General features: G+C 48.6%; 1 long non-coding RNA gene across 4 annotated transcripts; it reads left to right on the top strand.

Moving 5' to 3' along the window:
- Positions 1–359: 359 nt before the first annotated feature.
- Positions 360–19,866, top strand: LOC124517062 (uncharacterized). 4 transcript variants are annotated; one of them, XR_006963286.1, is made up of 3 exons: positions 360–578; positions 15,306–16,044; positions 17,281–19,866. It is a non-coding gene; the product is annotated as an uncharacterized LOC124517062 (long non-coding RNA). The 4 variants fall into 4 exon arrangements; XR_006963288.1 differs by lacking the exon at positions 360–578 and adding an exon at positions 8,533–10,005; XR_006963289.1 differs by lacking the exon at positions 360–578 and having other exon boundaries at positions 12,981–15,427; positions 15,847–16,044.
- Positions 19,867–20,831: the final 965 nt, after the last annotated feature.

Here is a 20,831-nt window from a genome sequence, read left to right as displayed (position 1 = left end):
TCAGTCCTACTGCTCAGATGGCAATATTGCTGGCATCTGCCCACAGGGGACTGTAGCCTCTCTTGAGTCAGTACATGTGCAGGGAGGCCCAGCCCCGGTCAGACGGGCTTCCATTCCCATTATGTCTCCAGCTGGAGGAAGGATTTCTCTGAGCATCGCCTTCTAACCCCCTTGGTGTCCTGTGACCTCAGGGGACACATGGATGAGTTTAGGGCAGGGGGATTGGTCCTGTCTTTTGCTTCAATAAGACTGAGCTCAGTGTATTGCTTAACACATGCAGATTAGCTGGGAATCCTGTACCAGCTGAGGACAGGCTTGGAGTGTGTGTGTGTGTGTGTGTGTGAGAGAGAGAGAGAGAGAGAGAGAGAGAGAGGGATTGAACTCCATGTCTATCTTTGTGCTTCTGCTTCCTCTGTCTAGAGCTGTCACTACAAATGCCTGTCCAACTATGGATGACATTTCTCGGCCTCTCCTCTGTCTTCATCTGGGTGGGGCCATGTGCCTAATCCTTGCCAAAGGCACTGAGTCGAAGTGATGGATCAATTCCAAGACAAGAAGTGTCGGCTGTTAAGAAGCAGGTATGACTTCTCACCGCTCTCCTTCCTACCTTTCGACGGCAGGCTGGCAGGGTGACGGGAGCCCGGGACCCTAAATCACCAAATGGGAAATACCGCCTGCTTGCCAGCCAGGAGCACCACTGCTGTGAACTGAATGTTTGTGTCCCCCACCCCTATATTCATATGTTGAAGCCCTGATCTCCAAAGTGATGGTAGCTGGAGGTGGGTCCTTTGGGAGGTAAGTAGGTCATGAAGGTGGGTGGGGCTCTCACGAACGGGATTAGTGGCCTTCCGAGTAAAGACCCGAGAGAGACCATCTCTCTCTGCCATGTGAGCACACAGCGGGATGATGGCTATCCAGGAACTGGAAAGCGGGTCTTCACCAGACACTGAAGCTGCCGGCACCTACATTGCAGGACCTTGTAGCCCCAGAACTGTGAGAAACAGGTGTTTGTCTATGGTATTTTGTTAGAACGACCCGAGCTAAGACACTCACTATTTGATAAGGGGTGATATATTCCACAGTGTTTCAGGTTTGTTCGTCGTCGCAGCTAGTAGTGCTCTAACTAATGTGCAGGACGATGAGGGGTTAGGGAAGGCTTCACAGAGACGTTAAAACCTGAGAAAGGCTTGAAGGCTGAGCAGAAATTGCAGTGGTGGAATCGGGGTGGGAGGGCAGATTTCAGCTCAATAGAAGAAAGAGCTCTTGACCAGTGACAGTTGGCCCTACAAGATCACTGTGTAGCAGTGAGCATATAAGCAGAGACTGTCAGGAATGTGACCCTGGGGAGCATGTGGGATCAGATGCCCTCTGCTGTCCCTGTCAGCTCAGAGGTCCTGTCCAGCTTCAGAAGGACAGGTTTGGGTACTCCACAAGGTTGTCCGGAGTATCCCACAGATTTCCTCCGGGCTCCCTGAGCCTGGCGCAAGAGCCCGCTACAAACTACCCATAGTGACCATGTTAATGGAGAATACTGAGAAGCCACCTACAGTTCCCAACGTTGGGACCAGGCTATGTTCCAGAAATCTCCATGTGAGCCAGTTGTTTGGAAACTCAGAATGCATTTTTCCCATAGAAACCAAGTTATAAATGGTGGTTGGTTTTTCACTCCAGTCCACAAATTTCTCTTTAACTCATAGTGTTCCTGAAGTTTATCATTAACAGTACAACGTTAACTGCCCTCGGTCACCTTTGACGGTCTTGGTATGGTGAGAAAATGCATTTCAGGTTCCAGTTGGGAATGCAGACGTGCATCTTACTTCTAAGTGGCATCAAGGGGTCGGGGTGGGGGGGGTGGCAAGTATTTTGGGCACCAGGGAGTCCTTAATTTTCCCCCCACAGTAGACAGAGAGCTCCATGCCCCAGAAGTTCTGAAATGCAGAACAATGGGCCATGTCCCTGCAGTGAGATAGGGCAGGGGCAGGAATTCAGACACAAATGGCTGTCCCCACCTTGTTGGAGCAGATCAGTCACGGTGCCTGCACATACTCAATGGCCCTGCTCAGGGAAGTAACTGAACCCTGACTGGTCCAGGCGGGCCCCTGACTGCAGGCGGCCCATGTGCAGGTCACTTGGTGACCATCTGGCTGGAAGAACTCTGTCCATCAGGGGCCGTGGAGGTGCACAGAGTCAATCCACTTGGCTGCCTCCAGAATTTGGACTATGAATTAGAGAGGGATGAGGTCAGCTGGTAGCCAGGAAGGACTGGAATGGAGACGCACATTCATCAGTCAGGAGGGCTCCAGGATGCAACATCAGACACTGGCTCTAGCTGATTAAATCAGAAAAGAAGTTTCTGAAAAGCACGTTGGGATACCCACTATAGCAGGCCCTGCCAGTGCCCTGCCCAGGCCCCCTTGCGTTCACTGCCACACGCCAAGTCTACTTACTGTGACACCGTACAAGATCTCTGACCACAGGGAGCACACTTGGCCTGTGTGCCAGGCAAACCAGAAGTGCTGGCCAGTTCATGTCCCTGGAAGCAGCCTGAACCAATGACAGATGAGGTGTAGGTCAAAAAACACCCTCTTCCTTCAACGGAGCTAACTCTGAGGCCTGTTCCCCACTCCCAGAGCTCCCCAGCAGGATTGAACTCCAGGTGTCCTGACTGGCAACTGGCTTGATACAACAGTTATCTATTGTCGTGGAGCAAACCATCCAAAACTTGTGTGGCATAAAACAGTAATGATGAATTGTTTCTCACGTGGGTTGGATGGCGACTCTAATGCGGGTGTCATCTGGTGCAGCTGCATTCAGCAGGAAAGAAAGTCCAAGATAGCCTCTCTCACATGTCTGGCAGTTGGCTGGGTGCCTCAGTTTCCCTCCAAGTGACCCCTCATCCTCCAGCAGGCTAGACCAGCTTCCTTGTGAGGCGGTCTCAGGGCAGTGTTCTGAAAGGACACAGGAAGAAGCTGCAGGGCTTTGTTAGGCTCCAGAACTCACTCAGTGCCACTTCTATCTCTATTCTCTTGGGCCAAACAAGGCCCAAGCCTGGGCAGATCCACGGGGTGCAGAAATACACTCCCCACCTGAATGGGAAGCATGGTAAAGTCACATTCCCAGGGAGCATGGGTACTGGATACTGGAGGGGAGGAATGGGGCCCATGAAATAGCCCACCACACCCGGTAACACATACTGAGTTAGCTTCCTTCCCTCTCTTCCCCTCTTCTACCAGTGTTTCCTGGGACTCCCCCCCGCCCTCAACACCAATAGTTACACTTGAATATTTCAATCATTGTCTACCCTGGGGGAATGTAAGCCAAGAGCCACACAGAATCATCTGGAGAACTGGGAACTAGGCTTGAAGCTCAGCTCCCAGGAAGGATGGCCCCTACCTAGGAGAAGACGGTGCCACTGTCCCGAAGCTAGATGCCTGTGCCATGTGGCACTTTCTTCTTCCAGTGCTCATGTCTGGTCCAAGTCTGGTGTGGGTGAGACCTCAATATGGAGTCTAGGTCACTTGCCTGGAGCTTTATTGCCAGGAGGCTGCAGAGGTCAGGTTTCTGGGCTCAGCAGTGGGGAGGAGCGTTCACAAGGGTGGACATGCCCCCAAACCTAGCCAGAACATTCAACGGAGTCGGCTTCCCAGAGAAGCGAGAGTAATGAAGAGGGAAGAACGTGGAGGGAGGAGTGGCACCAGAGAGGAGCAGGTCCCCAGGGCTGACTCTGGTGACTTTCCCAGTTTGCCCTGTCCTGTTCCGATTCAGTCGTCCCCTTTTTCTGACCATTATGTCTTCCTTTCTGAAGGTGGTTTAGGTGAGTCTTGATTTCTTTCTACCAAAGGAGTCCTACTAACAAAGCCCAAGCTCCTGTGGACACAGGTGCCCAGGCCGTGGGGTTAGTGGTCCCATGTGTGTCTGGGATTGGGACCACCAGGCCTCCTGTGGAGATTGGGGATCCCTCACCCAGAGGCTGCCTGGTTGTGTGCAGCCATCTTTGCCATGGCCCCTCACAGATGGCATCCATCCACACGACACCGGCATCTTATGAGTTCTTGTGTGTTCTGCTTTACTTCTTGTGGCTGTCTGGCTTGTTAGCTCATCTGCTGGCGCATTTGTTCACTCCACAAATGCTTATTGTATATCTTGGAAATATTCACCGTCTTGGGAAGAAGCTCAGCCCAAAGCTATTAAGTAAGAGCAAACGCGTGAGTCTTTGTGCAGTGTTTACAAATCAGACATTGGAACAATTTCCAAGTCAGAGCCTTCCAATATTGCTGTACTTTTATTTGTTTAATTAATATGGAAAGCCAATATGATGTATACACGCATTTGGAAAGTCAAATAGTGCTAAAAAGGCTTATGACAGTGTGGTGGTTCCCTGTTCCACCCTTCCCCACTTTCCCTGTTCTCTTCCTTAAAGGCACCCACCAAACTCTGTTACCTATTTCTTCTGGAATTCACCCATTTCTATATGTCTAAAGAATATGCCTATGCTGCTATCTTTCAATTACTTAATTATAGGCATTATCGATTGATTGCTCATTATGATAGATGAGGTTTAATGCTCTGACACTAATATCCTCTCTCCTCCCCTCCCCCATCCTTCCAATATGATTAATTTACAATTTTTCCTTAAGTCAACATTCAGAGTCTACAATATCATTCACGCCTATGCAAAAATTATTCACAACTGAGCTTTGTAATTCGTGCTATTGTTTTCTTTCTGGTTTTTTGGTTTTTGTTTTTCCCAAAGTTAATAATTGCTTTGTTGTTTTGATTTGCTTAACTTTCTTTACAGTAGTGTATACACGTGAGTCTTTGTACAGTGTTTACAAATCAGACCAGAGAAGTACACTGGTCCATAAAGTCAATCATAGGAGGTAATCTATCATTTTCAGTTTTTTCCCCGGAGCTGTCCTTCCTGAGACCTTCGTTTTCCTTCAGTTTGGACTTGCTCTTCTCTAGGGTTGCCCATCAGTTGTTGTCTTGGGATTTTCTTTTGCTTTCATCCTTAAAATTCCCTTTGCCTCTCTCTGGAATTGGGGGTCTATGTGCCTGGATCTCATGGCTTTCTCTTGCTTGGTTTTCACTCTCTTGCTCTGGTAATGCAACTTATCTGGTGAATGATGTGTATAGCAGGAGAGGGCATGATAATGACTGCTCCAGTCTGGTCTGGCTGCCCTCCAGCGTCTCCCTCCATTGCTTTCCAGGAAATGCCTTTGACTTTTCTTTTGGTTGGATCTCTTGTTTCCTGCATCTGTCTTTTTTGGTTTTAGTGGTGAACAACTTCTAGTAGCTTCCTGAGAAGGGGTTTGGACTACTGATTTTTGGAGACTTTGCATGGCTGAAAAATACTCCTCTCCTACCTGAGGGTCTTGCTTCATCATCTTCTTTGCCAGTATGGCCTGGCTGCTGAGAGGCTCAAATCCATTAGAAGCACTGACCCCCTCCTGTGTGACCCATAATTTTCTCCCTGGAAGTGGACAAGATTTTCTCCTGTCCTCAGTGTTCTGAAAATTCCCAGTGATGTGCATTGGAATTGGGATTGTTTTTAGCCACTATGCTGGAAGATCAGTGGGCTATTCAGTCTTTGTGGTGCAGAACTATTAAGAAGACCCTGGAAACCTAACTCTGGGGTGCCTAGACCTAAGCCAAGGTCTGGGTAGGAGGAGCTACACCGAAGCATAGCTTCTTTTAAGACCAATAGTTTTCTCTCCCCTACTTCTGCAGTGGGGGTCTGGAGGTAGACCTATAAATCTCCACAGACTCCAAGGTCACCAGATGTAAAGCAGCTGGTGTTCCCCAGCAGCTGCAAACCTCGGGAACACTGAATCCAGTCTGCCTGGTGCCCAATAGCCTATTACTACTCCCTTGGCAAAGCTGCTTCCCTCCAGTTGCCTGTAGCAGGGAGACTCCCAGTGATGATGAGATCCCTCCCCTGGAACCAGACCTACACTACATCCCAGCTGCATTCCCGACCCCAGCATGCCTTTCTGGGGACTCATGGGAGATTCAGGTGCTTCCATTGGGTTTCCCATGTCTGTTCACACGTTTTTGATTTCCAAGAAGTATTTTGTTGTTGTTGTTCTCTAAATGGCCATTTAAAAAAACCAACATTCTGTTCTTGGGATGCAACATCTCTTATTTCTCTGGGGAGATTAATGATCTTTTAAAAATCGTTCTTTTTCTCTTTTCGGCTGCCTCAGGTCATTTGGCCTCTGGATTCCTTATTAGAGGTTTTTCTAGGCAGTCTAGGAACCTTTGGTTGTCTGCTTGTAATTAAGTATAGTGGTGAGTGGGGAGGAACCACAACGCTGATTGGAAACTGGGAGCACTTTGACTCTGAGTCCCACTGTAGGGTGATCTTGGTGGACCTTCTGTTGGGAAGCCTCTGGGTCAATGTCTTCATTTAGGGCTTTCCTTTTGGGTGGTCAAATGCCCAGAGAGCTGTCTTCTGATCTACTGCCTCAGGAGCGAGACTGGTGCCCGTCCTAAGGGGGTTGGGTTGGAAAGGAGACCCCGAGGGCAGGTGGGATGAGAATGAATCCCTGCCCACAGACTCTCTTCTCTGCTTTACCTTCTGCAGAGAAGAAAGCTCCAGCCCCTGCCCTGAGGGAGAAGGCAGGTACCCAGCACTGCGGAGCTGGGGAGGGGCCTGGGGGACCCGCTTCTTCACAGGTCTCCCAATCTCTACCAATCCCCTTACTCTTAGTTCCAAGGGCACCCCAGCATTAGCTCTTGAGTGCACTGAGAACTCTGCGGTGGAATTGGATCCATTCTGAGCACCCCCCCGCCCCCCACCAACTGATTTAGGATTTCACTCCCTTGTGCCTGCTCATGTCCAGTTACCACTTGTCCACGTCCAACACTTCCAGACTTGTCACTGCACTCTCCTCTCTTGTCATTTCTGTCCTTGTAGGTTTATGTTTTTAAAAAATCTTTTTACTAGTTTTAGTGAGTTTCGGAAGGGAGCAAACCTCGATGTGCATGTTCAATCTGCCATTTTACCCGCTCTGTCGCTATGCTATAACCGGTCTATCCATTCCTTGCAGAGGCTCTGTCCTGCTGACTTCATCTCTCTGCCTCCTGGCAGTTCGACCAGGCCCCCACCAGCTGCTTCTCAAATTGCTGCAGCTAGGAGGCAGAGACAGGTGCCTGTGGGACAGAGCCCCAGAGCCCCAACCTCTCTGGTCTCTCAGAGCCCCCACAACTGCAGACCCTTCACAGAGAGCTCAGAGGGAGGGAGGCATGGGCTAGTGGGTACTACTCTGCTGAGAAGGGATAGAGTCCAGCCAGGCACGGCCAAGGATGACCCAACCCATCGGCCTGGGTGGGCAAGACAGTTGTCTTTGCGTCCACGTGGCCGGATGCTGTGGATGGCAGGGAGGATGGACCACACGCTGGAAAGATGCTGACATTTTTCCTTCTGGGCTTCATTCAAATGCTTGCCTTCTGGAGCCTGATCATTTTGGGGGCCTAGGACCCTTCTTTTCAGAACCAGGGCTGACTCTTGGTCAGGCTAACTCCTCCCTGGTGATGATGTGTCCTCCCATGTGTTGGCAACCCTTGCCTCTGGGTGGGGAGCTGCAGCCCATGTTTCTCCTGGAAGGACAGTGTCATTGTGGGGCACTGCTGATGCTCGCCCAACAGCCATGGCCCCTCCTCTTGCCTAAAAGAATTTTGATTGGTACGACCGGGGTTAGGCCAACCCCAGGATGAGTGAGGAGTGGTCAAAGCCAGTCAGAGCTATCCTGTGCCTCTGTGTCATGACTGGTTCAGGGACGAGTCTGCCCTCTGGTTCTGGCCAGTGAGATGTGCGCCTGGGCTGGGGGTGATATAGTGTTGGTGCACCTTCTGGGAGAGATTTTCCTCCCTTCCTTCCTTCCTTCCTTCCTTCCTTCCTTCCTTCCTTCTTTCCTTCCTTTCCTCTTTCTTTCTTTCTTTCTTTCTCTCTTCTTTTTTAGTTTATTTTTTGAGAGAGAGAGAGAGAGAGAGAGAGTGCAGGGGAGGGAAAGAGAGAGAGGAAGAGAGAGAATTCCAAGCAGGCTCTGCACTGTCAGTACCTGATGCAGGGCTCAAACCCACGAACCATGAGATCATGACCAGAGCTGAAATCAATAGTCTGATGCTTAACCAACTGAGCTACTCATGCACCCCCAAGATGTTCCTTTCTGCTAAAAGACAGAGGAGGCTTTTTCGCCCAGTTTTTCTTCCTGTTTTGGATGCTCTCATGTGAGGACATGATGCCTGAGCTAGGCAGCCATCTTGTGACCATGAGGCAATAAACCAGAAAATTAAAGTCCATATGCTGTGATTAGTGGAGTCAAAAGGTAGAAAGAAAGAGAATGGGGACTTGATTTCATTGTTAAGCCTCTGAACCCATTCTTTTTTTTTTTTTAATTTTTTAAAAACATTTATTCATTATTGAAAGAGAGAGCATGAGCAGGGGAGGGGCAGAGAGAAGGGGAGACACAGAATCCGAAGCAGGCTCCAGGCTCTAAGCTGTCAGCACAGAGCCCGACGCGGGGCTCAAACTCACAAACCGTGAGATCATGACCTGAGCCAAAGTCGGACGCCCAACCGACTGAATCACCCGGGTGTCCCTGAACCCATTCTGAAAGCACACTTACTCCCACTGTAGGACTTGCCAAGTCAATAATAAGTGAACTTGTGGTTTACGCTTCTGTAAATAAGGTTTTCTTTTCATTATAGTTAAAAGCAGCCTGACTAATAACACTCACAGACCGTCTCTGGTCTCGGATTCTTCTGGTGCCTGGGAAAAAAGTGGTCTTAGTTTAGTACTTTTCTATAACAAAGTACCACAGACTGAGTGGCTTAAGAACAACAGAAATTTATTTCTCTCAGTCCTGGAGCCTGGAAGTCTGAGATCAGGGTGCCGACATGGTCAAGTTCTGGTGGGGACCTTCTTCCGGGTTGCAGAATGCCACATTCTCACCGTGTCCTCCCAGGACAGAGAGCAGAGGGGAAGCAAACTTTCTATGACTCTTCCAAGGGCACTAGTCCCATTCGGGGGCTCCACCCTCATGACCCCATCTCATCCAGTCGCCTCCCAAAAGCTCCACATCCTAAATACCATCACATGGAGGTGAGAATTTGGGGAAGACACAAGCATTCCACTGTAACAAAAGCTATGACTTATTGGGGTTAAAGGTAAGCCAGAAATTTATTCATTCAATATTTATTGAGTGCCTACTCTGTGCCAGGCCCTGATTTAGGTACTGGATTTGAAATCCAAAACAGAACCAGGACTATGTAGAAGGCATCAGCCAGAAAGAGAAAAAACAGGATGCCTCAGTGTATATCAGGGCACGTACAGGGCTTTGCTGTGGCCCACCCTGTGCGCAGCATTGTATGTTCATCTGTGTGCCGACACCCATGGTAGGTAGTGGTAGTACCCCCATTATACGGATGAGGGAACTGAGGCTCAGAGAGCTTCAAAAATTTGTCCATGGTAACATAACTAGTCAGCCTCGGATCCCTGAGCCCACACTTAATCACTTCATAGGTGGGACAGGAAATGAATGTCTGTTTTCCAGCCAAGAATAAAAGGTTGTAATTTGGCAGAGAGAGTAGGGAGAGTGCTATGTTGTTCAGTCAGTCAACAGACGGCTGGTCAGTGGTGGGTGAACAACTGGTCACCCTGTCAGTCAAGCAAACATGGGTTCATGTCTTGACTGGCTCACCCTGAGCCCAGAGCACGTGATTTCCGGGGGGTGTGAGAGTAGGGAAGACCCTGCCCCTGCCCTCGGGGCACTTACAGCCTAGGCACCAGCAGACAGATGGGGAGAGGCCGAGGCCAACGAGACAAGAGTTGCGTTTGTCACGCACAGGTGCCTCCCGGTTGATCTTGGTTTAGGACATGGGCAGAGAGCTGGAGACAGAAGCGTCCCAGTGGAGGGCACAGTTCATGGATTTCAAAGCAAGGCTCAGGAAAACAGCGTGGTGTGGGTTTCAAAGCAAGGTTCAGGAAAAAAGCTCACAAAGGTAAGCATAGAATGACCATATGACCTAGCAATTCCACTCCTAGGCTTACACCCCAAAGCACTGAAAACAGGGACTCAGAAGATGCTGGTACACCAGCATTCATCGTAGCAATAGCCACAATAGCCAAAAGGTGGAAACGTCCCAAGAGTCCATTCACAGATGACTGGAAAAACAAAACGTGGTCTATCTATACACTGGAAAAATAGTCCGCCCTAAAAAGGAATGAAGTTCTGACACAGGCTACGACACGGAGAAGCCTTGACAATGGTGAAATAAGCCAGTCACAACAGGGCAAATGTTGCATGATTCCACTTATATGAGGTATCTAGAAGAGGCAAATGCATAGAGACAGAAAGCAGGTTAGAGGCACCAGGGGCCAGGGGGAGGGGGAATGGGGTGCTTAATGGGTACAGAGTTTCTGTTTGGGGTGATGGAAAAGTTCTGGAAATAGTGGTGATGATTGTACAGCATTATATCTGAAGGCACTTAGTGCTAACGCAAATGCACTTGATATAAATTTACACTAAAAACGGTCGAAGTGGTGAATTTTATGTTACGTGTATTTTACCATAATAAAACAAAACCAAACCAAAAAGTGAGGCTCAGATTTTGCCCACGTTGAGACTATTTGCACCTCCCATTAGGCAACGTGGAGAAACAAAAATGACTCAGACATCGTCGGTGCCTGGAGGAAGCAGGGCAGATGAGGGGATTCGAGAACACAGGCAAAATAACGCAGGGCTGGTTCAGGCCCGTGCTGGGGCCGAGGAGAGGGCATGGCCAGGGTGAGCAGGGGTCAGAGGTGTTCATCTGGGAGGGTGTCCTGGCAGAGGGGTGAACCAGGAATGGCAAATTTAAATGCTTCGGGGACAGGCAGGTAATGCTATAAGATGCACTAGCCGGTATAGGGAGTAGATCACAGGGAGAGGGGTTATGTAGCGGAATGAGAAGCTTTGAAATAAAAATCAAACACACCCAGCGTTCTGCTGGCTAAGCAGTCACACCCGCAAAGCCCCCACCTCTGCTGCCCCATATGTCCTGGGCTGGCTCGTCCTGGCCGGCCGAGAAATGCTGTGGTGCCCCGTACTCTCACCTCAGCGGGTTTCCAGGTGTCTCTCGGTCCCCCGACCCCCTGGGCTGTGCAGGGACCTGGGACTCACTCTCTCAGCCTTGGATAGAAGCATCTAGGATGAACGAGCCACGGACCCCTGGCTGTACGCTTCAGACTCCCATCAGCCGTTACCACTGTAACCTCACGTAAGGCCAAGTCAGAAGCCCAAAAGGGTTTAAGAGTCCAAGGGTCAGGGAGGAGTGTCAGCACAGGCAGGGGCTCTGAAGAACATCCAGGTGAGCCCCTCGATATACAGATGGGTGGATGGGACCCAGAAGGACAGACACACGAGGAAGGAGCCCCTTGTCGCGGGAAGCATTCCTGCTGAGTGACCACTCACGGGTGATGGTACAGCGAAAATTCCCTCCCTGAGTTGGGGGATGGACTGGATTTTGTAAACTTTCCCTTCCGTGTCTGAGAGTCCCTGATCCAAGGCCCCCCACGAAGCCCTTCTCCCTGTGGATGGCAGCTCATTTCCTTCTTCATTCAATTTGAACACTCCCCATCTGGCTTTGCTTTGGAGCAGTTATTATTTGTCATCAACATCAATTCAGCCCTAATGATGTAACCTGAACGCATTGTGGGGTGTCAAGCCTGGACCCCAGCTGCCTCGCAGGGGACATCCCCAGGTCTAGCTGGCCTCGGACTTCTTCTTACCTCCCTCTGGGCCCTTTAGGGGGTAGAGGCTGGACCTCTGCCCTAAGCCCCTCCCTGTCTTGAGGACCAGCCTCTGGAGGCCTCTCAAATCCACCCCCCTGCCAGGCCCAAACCTGAAACTCCTATCTTTGGAGCTTGACCCGGGGCACACATAGCCAGCGAAGCAGGGACAGGAGACCCAGCAGAGGGGAAAGAGAGAGACAGAGCCTCTGCAGGTCAGTCTGGCAGATGTGGTGAACACACTAAGAAGGGCTGAGCGTGTACTTCCTGAGCTGTGGGAAGATTCAGCGTCAAGGGCCGACAGGTCAGAGAGGGGCACTTGGATAAATTTACTTGAGCACTCACTGCTTTTTCCTAAGGCCTCATTTTTAAGCCACTGAGTGAGGGGTAGTGGTGTCTGACGGTGTTGTTGGTGATTTGGGGACAAATGTGGAGGAGATGGGCCAAGAAGCCTAGGCCCCTCAAGTTCCACTGTAACGTGAGGACAACGCCTCCAACGTGGTGAGGGGCCACCCTGGGTTCTGGGCGTTGGGACCTAGAGTGACAGGATGCCCATGCCAGCAACATGCAGTGTCCTGTAGCTGGAGCGACCAGGCCTAGGGGGCAAGCCCAAGTGTAAATTTGGTGCCCTGGACTTGGACAAAGGGACCTAACTTCTCGGAGCCTCAGTTTCCTCCCCATGCCCACTGCAGGGAAGGGTGAGGGGCACCGTGGGGAAGGCATGAGGACGGCCTCTGGAGGCTCTGCAAATGTGAGGCCTCGGGCCCCAAACCGTCTCATCTCCACACCCCGTCTCTTCCCTCAGCGCCCTCCCAGGCCCCATCTCCAAAGGGACGGACCGCCCAATACTAACACAGAGCTTGCCGGGGGCCGCCCAGTCAGAAAGTGGGTTGAGGATCCAAATGTTGGCCTGAGAGTCTGATTTTTTTAAAAAAGAAAATCCTCTGCTCCTGTTGGATTAGAAATTCTTTTGTTCTCCCTCAGCAGGCCCAGAGCAGCAGGGCCAGAAGTGGAAGTGTTTTTAAAGTCACTCTCTTGGGGCGCCTGGGTGGCTCAGTCGGTTAAGCGTCCGACTTCAGCCAGGTCACGATCTCGCGGTCCGTGAGTTCGAGCCCCGCGTCGGGCTCTGGGCTGACCGCTCAGAGCCTGGAGCCTGTTTCCGATTCTGTGTCTCCCTCTCTCTCTGCCCCTCCCCCGTTCATGCTCTGTCTCTCTCTGTCCCAAAAATAAATAAACGTTGAAAAAAAAAATTAAAAAAAAATAAATAAATAAAGTCACTCTCTTGCTCGAGACGGCACTGTGGTTCCCCAAGCCGATAGGTAGGCATTGAACGGCCGCCCGAGCCGCAACGTGCCGCGCAAAGCAGACACAGCAGAAGCTGTCCTTGGGGCTGACAATCTAGACCTTACAGCTGGGTTGCTTCCAGATAGCCCTTCACCATCTGCATGAGATTCACCAGGGAGGAGGCAGGGCTCACTAAAATGCAGACTCCCAGGTCCTGCTCTGGGCCCTCCTGGTCAGACTCTCAGGGGCTGGGACCTCTGAAGCAAGTTCTCCATTAGAGTCTTTTGCACACTGAGGTACGAGAACCAGCCCCCAAGGATAGTGGATCTAGGGACTGCCTTCTGCCCCCAACATGGATTTCCACCCCTCACTCAGCCCCACCAACCAAGAAAAAAGAATGAGGGAACTAAGGAATAAGATAAAGTCATAATGCCCCCATTGCCCGCCAAGACAGGCTAAGCCATTCATCTTGTCACACCCAATTTGTTCCAGTGGCCCTTAACATTTGCTGATTACATTTGGCCACATTCTCCCTGCTTTTCTTTTCCTCATTGCCTCTTGATGTGCATGAAAGTAGTGCCTCTGTTTAGGAACTTAGAACTTATACGTGTCCATAAGTTTGAACAAAGCCTTGCATGTCGCCTCTATCCAGTACTCACACAGACACATACACAGGGGTCAGTGTTCCTGTGGTGATTTTCCACCTGCCTACAAGTGGGAGACAGTGAGAGAAGGTTACCAAGTAACAATGGCTTCAATGAAATAGACATGTAATTCTTTTCTATTTTAAAGAAGTCAGGGATTCCTAGGAGAGAAAAAAAAAAAAAAAAAGGAAGAAGTCTCGAGAGGGCATCTGGGGCTTACAGATTGGTTTTATGAAATCATCCAGTGTCCACACTCTTTCAAACTTGCTTCTCCACCAGCTGCATGAGATTCACTTTCCATTTTATGGTCCTAGACGGCTGCTCTAGCTCCAGCCCTTACATCCATCTTCCAGTTAGCACAGTTGATAAAGAGGAGAAGAAAGACACATCTTTTTGCCTTTAAGAACACTTTCTGGGAGGAATACATGAACTTCTGCTTTCAGCCCAGCAGTCAGAACTTAGTTACACAGTCACACCCGGCTGCAAAGGAACCTGGGAAACGTAGTCATTATTCTGGGTGGCCAGCTGTCTGATTAAAAGTCACACATATCATCAAGGAAAAAGGGGGGAATGTATAACAGGGACTGCCTGCCAGCACTCTGCCCACCCCTGTAGTCTTCCTCGATCTGAGGCATGTTTTCTATGGTGGTCCTTACATTTGAGTTGATTTGTGAAAGTAAAAAACTGCCTCATGTCTAATAAGAATAAAATCAGAGACAATGTGGAAAAGATAGTAAGAGAATCAGATAATTACAAAGGGAATGAAAGTAAAGCATAACTTTTCAGAGACAAGTATATGTAATCACTTTGGATTTGGGAGCGATGGGACTTGGGAACCACCGTTGGAGTCTTACATCCTCATAAGGGGAGGAGTGCTCATAAAACATTCTTTCCCTGGTTAAAAATGTCAGGGGTGTCTTCTGTTCTTCCTTTATACTCCTGCGCTCAGGATTGATGGGCAGTTCCTACGTCTGACTTTCAACCTCACCCCTTTATCTCCATGATTTCCCGGTCCCTAGAACCTACCCCCATCCCCATTCATTTTGTGCATAAATAGATTTCTTTTCGTGATCAGTTCACCCCTCTGCTCAGAAACCTCCAGGGTTGCCCATAGATTACCAAATATATTCTTATTTTCTTCACCAGGCACACACACACACACACACACACACACACACACACACACTATTCCTATCAAATGAAAACACTGGCTGTCTCCCTAATTCACCATCTGCCTTGGCTCCTTTGGGGCTCTGAATTTGGCCACCACTGGCCTTCCTTATGAGGCTTTGCCTGGTTCCACTGGCTCCTGCCAGAGAAGAACATGTCCGGGCTAGCTGACGGAGGATGAGAGGCAGGTGGAGCAGGACCATCCCACAACCCACAGCTGGTTGTGAGAAGCGGAGCCACTCCAGATGCCTCAGGGCAGAGCTGGAGCTGGCCAGCCCTGGGATCTGTGAGAATAAATGCTTATTGTTGTGTGTCACTGTGATTTTACAGCTATTTATTATGTAATATCTTTGCAGCAATTGCTAACTGATCTACCTGACTACACACGCTCTTCCGTATCTGAACCCCTGCAGTATTTTCTGTGTGTCTTTTAGAGTATAAGTCCCTTCTACCTTCAGTTGCGATTGGGTTTGGATATGAACACAGACACCCAAAGAAACAGTGGTGAAAATAAGATTGGAGTTTATTTCTCTCTCATATGAAGGCTGTGAAGCAGGTAAGCCGTCGTGGTGAACTGAACGGTGAGCCAGCCGTCCGCTTTGCTGAGCGTGTCACACAGCAGAGCAGGGACAGTCCAAGGCAGTGAGCAGGAACTAACAATCAGCCTTAGCTCCCAGCCTAGGCCTGTGACCAATGTGAGAAACAGGCACTGTTTCCTAACTTGCCCAACCTGAGGAAACATCTTTTCGTGTGCTTGCAGAGTACGAGGATGTGCGCTGGCTATTTTCTGTGTGTTTTAGTTTTTATTTTTACTTTTGAAAAATTTTAAATATACGCTGTATTAGTCAGGGTTCTCCAGAGACACGGAACCAATAGGATATATATAGATACATAGAAGGAGATTTATTATAAGAGTTTGGCTTCCATGGTTATTGAGACTGAGATGTCCCACGATCTGCTGTCTGCAATCTGCAGAGCAAGGAAATCAGTGGTGAAAGTTCCAGTCCAAACCCAAGGCCCGACAACCAGGGGAGCCAATGGTACAGGTCCCAGTGGAAGTCTGAAGGCCCGGGAACGAGGAGCATTTATGTCTGAGGGCAAGAGAAGTTGGACGTTCCAGTTAAAGACAGCAAATCCCACCCTCTTGTTCTATGGAGGCGCTCAGTGCCTTAGGTGAGGCCCAGCCACACTGGTAACAGAAAGTCCTTTACTCAGTTCACCAATTCAAATGCTTATCTCTTCCAGAGTCACCCTCACAGGCACACCCAGAAATCCTGTCTCCCCAGCTCTCTGGGCATCCCTTAGATCAGTCAGGTTGACACACAAAATTAACCATCACATAAAGAAAAGTAGAGAGAATAATAGAATGAATCCCCACATATCTATCATTCAGTTTCAACAATTATCAACTCAGTGCCATTCTGGTTTCACCTATACTCCTCCCCCATCAAGAGGTAAGAACCTTCCACTCTTCCTTTCTTCCTCTCTACCTTCCTTCCTTCCTTCCTTCCATAAATAAATAAATTAATTAATTAATTAAAAGTAATCTCTACACCCAACGTGGAGCTTAAACTTATAACCCCAAGATCAAGACTGGCATGTTCTACCGACTGAGCCCCCAGACATCAGTTAATATCATCCGCAAAGCATTTGGAAATACAAGGACACTTTGTGTAAACATAACCACAATACCATGATCTCATCTGAAAAAATTAATATCCTAATATCCATTGTCTGCATTTCCCCAATTATTTTTTTTGTTCTAATCATGTTTCACAAAAGTCTAAATGTTGCATTTGATTGATATATCCCTTCTGTCTCTATAGGTTGCCCCTCTGTCTCTTTTTCTCCCCCTTATAATCCATTCATTTGTGAGAAACACGGCTGGTTTGTCCTGTAGCACTTCCACAATTTAGACTCTGCTCGTTGTATCCCATGGTATCTTTTAATATGTTTCTATTTCCTGTGCTTCCAATCAATTGGGAATTAAGATCAAGAAGTTTCATTAGGTTCAGGTTCCATTTTTCTGGAAAAACCACTTCAGAGGTGGCTGGCTGTTCTATTAGGACACATGTCACCTCGCACTGTCTCTCTTTTGGAGACACTAACAGCTATTAATGGCCATTGCCTAGAACTATTATTTCATTACGATGATATTCTCATCATCTCATTTCTTGTTCATTTATTAGCCAATACTTCTATAAGGAGAAACTTCCCCTCATCAAATATTTCATTAACCTGAAATAGAGTTCATAGAGGAAAGGCAGGATACATGCTTGATTCTATTTACCAGTTGTTTGTTTGTTTGTTTGTTTGATTGTTTTAAACGATTTCCTGACATCCTCCAAAACAGCTCTATTTTCTAAGAAGGCCATCCCATAAAATTCCTGCTTCCATGCCTTTCCCCAGGATGTAGCCACAGGACCCCACCTCACTGCCAGCCTGGACAGGCAGGGGCTCAGATAATTCCCCTATTACAATGGAGAAGGGGATCATGGACCCCGGGTCCTGCTTCGTTTCCTTTTGGTCCATCTCTGGTTGAGGACTTTGGCCAACTCCTGGCACCTGGAGCCCTGGTCAGTGCGTGTGCGTGGCATACATGGGTCAGCAGTCCCCTCCTGCCTGCTCCATCCACCCCGTGTCCCAGGTCAGTGCAGAGCACAGAGCTCTCTCCTGTAGCCTCACTTTTCCCAAGCTGCTGCTGCTGCTGCCTTTCCTTCTCCTCCCTCTCCTCCCCCTTCTTCTTCCCTCTCTCCACTCTCCTCCTCCCTTTCTTCCCCTTCCTTCTCTCTCTTCCACCCCTCCAGCTCCTTCTCTCTCTTCTCCTCTGTTTGCTTCTGGGCCTTGGTTCATGTTTTACCTCCCTCCTTTTTCTTAGCTTGTTGCAAATGACCCCACCCTTGAGGGTCCTCTCCTACCCTGCTCTGTCCTGAAGGATTTCTTGAGTGCTCAAGCCCATCTTGACTTCCGCCTGACTCACCATCATCCCTGGTTTGGGGCAGCTTCTCTTGGATCCCTCTTTATTTTCTTGCAGTTTTGCCCTGACTCCCCAGTGACCGTCAGCGCCCCGGGCCGTGCCTCTTCCTGTGGCAGGCTGCATCTAGAACCCCGCCATGTTCAGCACAGAGGCTGTTGCGGCGCCAGTCGTGGAGGGGGCGTCTACTGAAGTCCAGCTGTTTCGCACAGATTTTGAAAGCTGTGTCTACCTGATGCCAACCCAACCTGGAGATGAACAGGAATTCTGTCGTCTGTTTTGGAAAACTGTGGATGTCTACGTGGCTGATGTGCTAGGTTTGTTTCCGTTTGTTGACTAAAGGGCAGTGGAGGTCATAACCCAGATCTAATGTTGGGCTCCAAAGGAGTAATTCTCAAAACAGATGCGTCTGGGCCCCAGAATCAAGAAGCTCTGTAGAACCCCTTCTGCAGGTAGCCAAGGTGGAGACAAAAGAGAGTGAGGAATCAAAGCATGAGCCAAGGTTCAAGGTGACAGTGCTATTTCTACCTTATAGGGTGATGTTTCTCTAGTTTGGATCAGGAATTACAGATTTCATTTTTAAAATATTTCTTCACCTTGCAGTTTTTAAATATTTCTTCCTGAATGTTACATGCTAAGCCTGCAAACATGCTCTAGGTATTGACCTTGGCAGGGGGCAGGAAGCACACATAAAGATAAACCCCGATGAACGAAATGTTTCCGCAAATATTCCTCTTCTCAGGAATCTGCTTTATTGTATCCTGTGGGCATTAACTAATGCGAGGAAGAGTGGAAGACAGCCATCCTGGCGTGATGGAGAACCAGTGGGAAGTGGCAGCAATACTAGGCTATGTGCCAGGAAACAAGGATCCTCGTTCTGACTCATCCAGGAATGGTGGTGCCCTCGTTCATAACCCCATTTCTGAGCCTCAGTTTCCTTGTCCATGAGACAAGGAGATGGGCAAAACAATAATCAAATTTCATTCTTGGAGATACCACTATTTTATGCTTCTAGAATTTTCCGTGTTCTATGCTTCTAGAATTTAGCCGTGGCTCCACGGCTCTCTGCTCATTTGATCCTCACAGTAAACCTTTAAGGTAGTCTGACAGGGGTTATTATTCTTCCCATTGGACAGATGGTTGCATTGAGGCTGCGGAATGGTAAACACCCAAGGTTTCGTTCAAAATGAAACCCCTTCTCGTAATGCGAAATACTTCCTTCTTAGCAGGAGGCTCACGTCTGTGTGCATGTGGGCATATTGGTGAATGTGGGCATCTGTCTGTCATGTTTCTCTGATGTTTGAGTAAGAAGGGTGCAGCTAGTAATTGGACTCATGATTTCTGCTTTGTCTGATGGATATTCCATGTCATGGTATCATTCTTGGTCTATTCCTGGATGTTTGCTTTTGTCTGACGAATGTTCCGTGTTACAGTATAATTGACGCTAAATGCTTTAGGCAAAAATAAATAGTGACAGGAGGGCAAAGGGTAGTGGGCAAGGGGAGACGGAGAAGTAAAGGGGCAAGAACGAAGAGCTGAATTGCCAGCACTATTGTATGTACTGCACGAGTGCAGAGTTCTCTTGATCTTCACATTAACCCCATGAGGAACTATAATCACACCCATTTTACAGATACTGAAACCAAGGCCTAGAGAAGTTAAGGAACTTGTCCAAGAGCCAGCATGTGAAGCCAGGCAATCCGGTTTCAGAGTTTGTAGCCCAACCACCCCGCTGTCGAGGGCAGGTCGGGTAGTCATCAGCCTTTGTGAGCTGCTCTGGTATAAAGTAGGATTAAAAAAAAAAAAAGAAGAGCTACTCAAGCGAGGAAGGTTGTGGAGAAATTGGGACGCCATATACTGCTGGGAGTACTGACTGTGAGTTTAATCTTTTCATAAGCCATGTATGGCAAGAGCCATAAAGTTTTTCCATATTTGTCAACTCAAGAATGCCAACCCTAGGGGCGCCTGGGTGGCGCAGTCGGTTGAGCGTCCGACTTCAGCCAGGTCACGATCTCGCGGTCCGTGAGTTCCAGCCCCGCGTCAGGCTCTGGGCTGATGGCTCAGAGCCTGGAGCCTGCTTCCGATTCTGTGTCTCCCTCTCTCTCTCTGCCCCTCCCCCGTTCATGCTCTGTCTCTCTCTGTCCCCCAAAAAATAAATAAACGTTGAAAAAAAAATAATAAAAAATAATAAAAAAAAAAAGAATGCCAACCCTAGAAGTTTGCTCTAAGCTTACAGTTTAACAAAAGCAACAAGCTATAGGCATGAAGTTTATCGTGTGATCTCCAGTAAGGGAAAAGTGGGAGTGAATTACATGCCCAAGAATAGAGTATGATTGAGTAATTTCAGAGTACCTTCACTTGTTGGATACTATGAAAACATTTAAAATGAAAATTATGAAGATAATTATGTCGAAGGATGGGGAAATGTCTCTGATAAAATGTTAAGATTAAAACGCAGAATAAAAAATATGTAGATTATGATGACAAATCTGGTCTATATGCATATTGGCAAAGCCTGAAAAGGAACAGGAGAAAAATTCTAGTAGTTAAGTGTTTGTTAAGGTCTTCTCATTTAAAAAAATGTTTTTAAAAATGTTTTATTTATTTTTGAGAGAGAGAGAGACAGAGACAGAGACAGAGCATGAGTGGGGGAGGGGCAGAGAGCGAGGGAGACACAGAATCCCAAACAGGCTCCAGGCTCTGAGCTGTCAGCACAGAACCTGCCTCGGGGCTTGAACCCACCAACGGTGAGATCATGACCTGAGCCAAAGTCAGTTGCTTAACTGAGCCACCCAGGTGTCCCAGGTCTTCTCATTTTTTCAAGAATTTTTATTAGTGGTGGCATTGTGTTTATTTGACAGATTATGAAAACAGGAAAGAGCTGGTGGCAGAAGCTTGTTGAAATGACCCTCCAGAGCGGGGCTTGGGCCTGGCGGGAGATGTCTCCCCCAGTTCACCCCTGTGGGGCAGCCACAGGTGTTTGGTG

Source organism: Lynx rufus, unplaced genomic scaffold, assembly GCF_022079265.1.
Source record: "Lynx rufus isolate CCGP_SWC_20201006 ecotype Redwood Valley unplaced genomic scaffold, mLynRuf1.p SCAF_20, whole genome shotgun sequence".
Lineage (NCBI taxonomy): Eukaryota > Metazoa > Chordata > Mammalia > Carnivora > Felidae > Lynx > Lynx rufus.
Note: the sequence above shows the minus strand (reverse complement) of the source record. Positions and strands in the feature narration are given on the sequence as shown.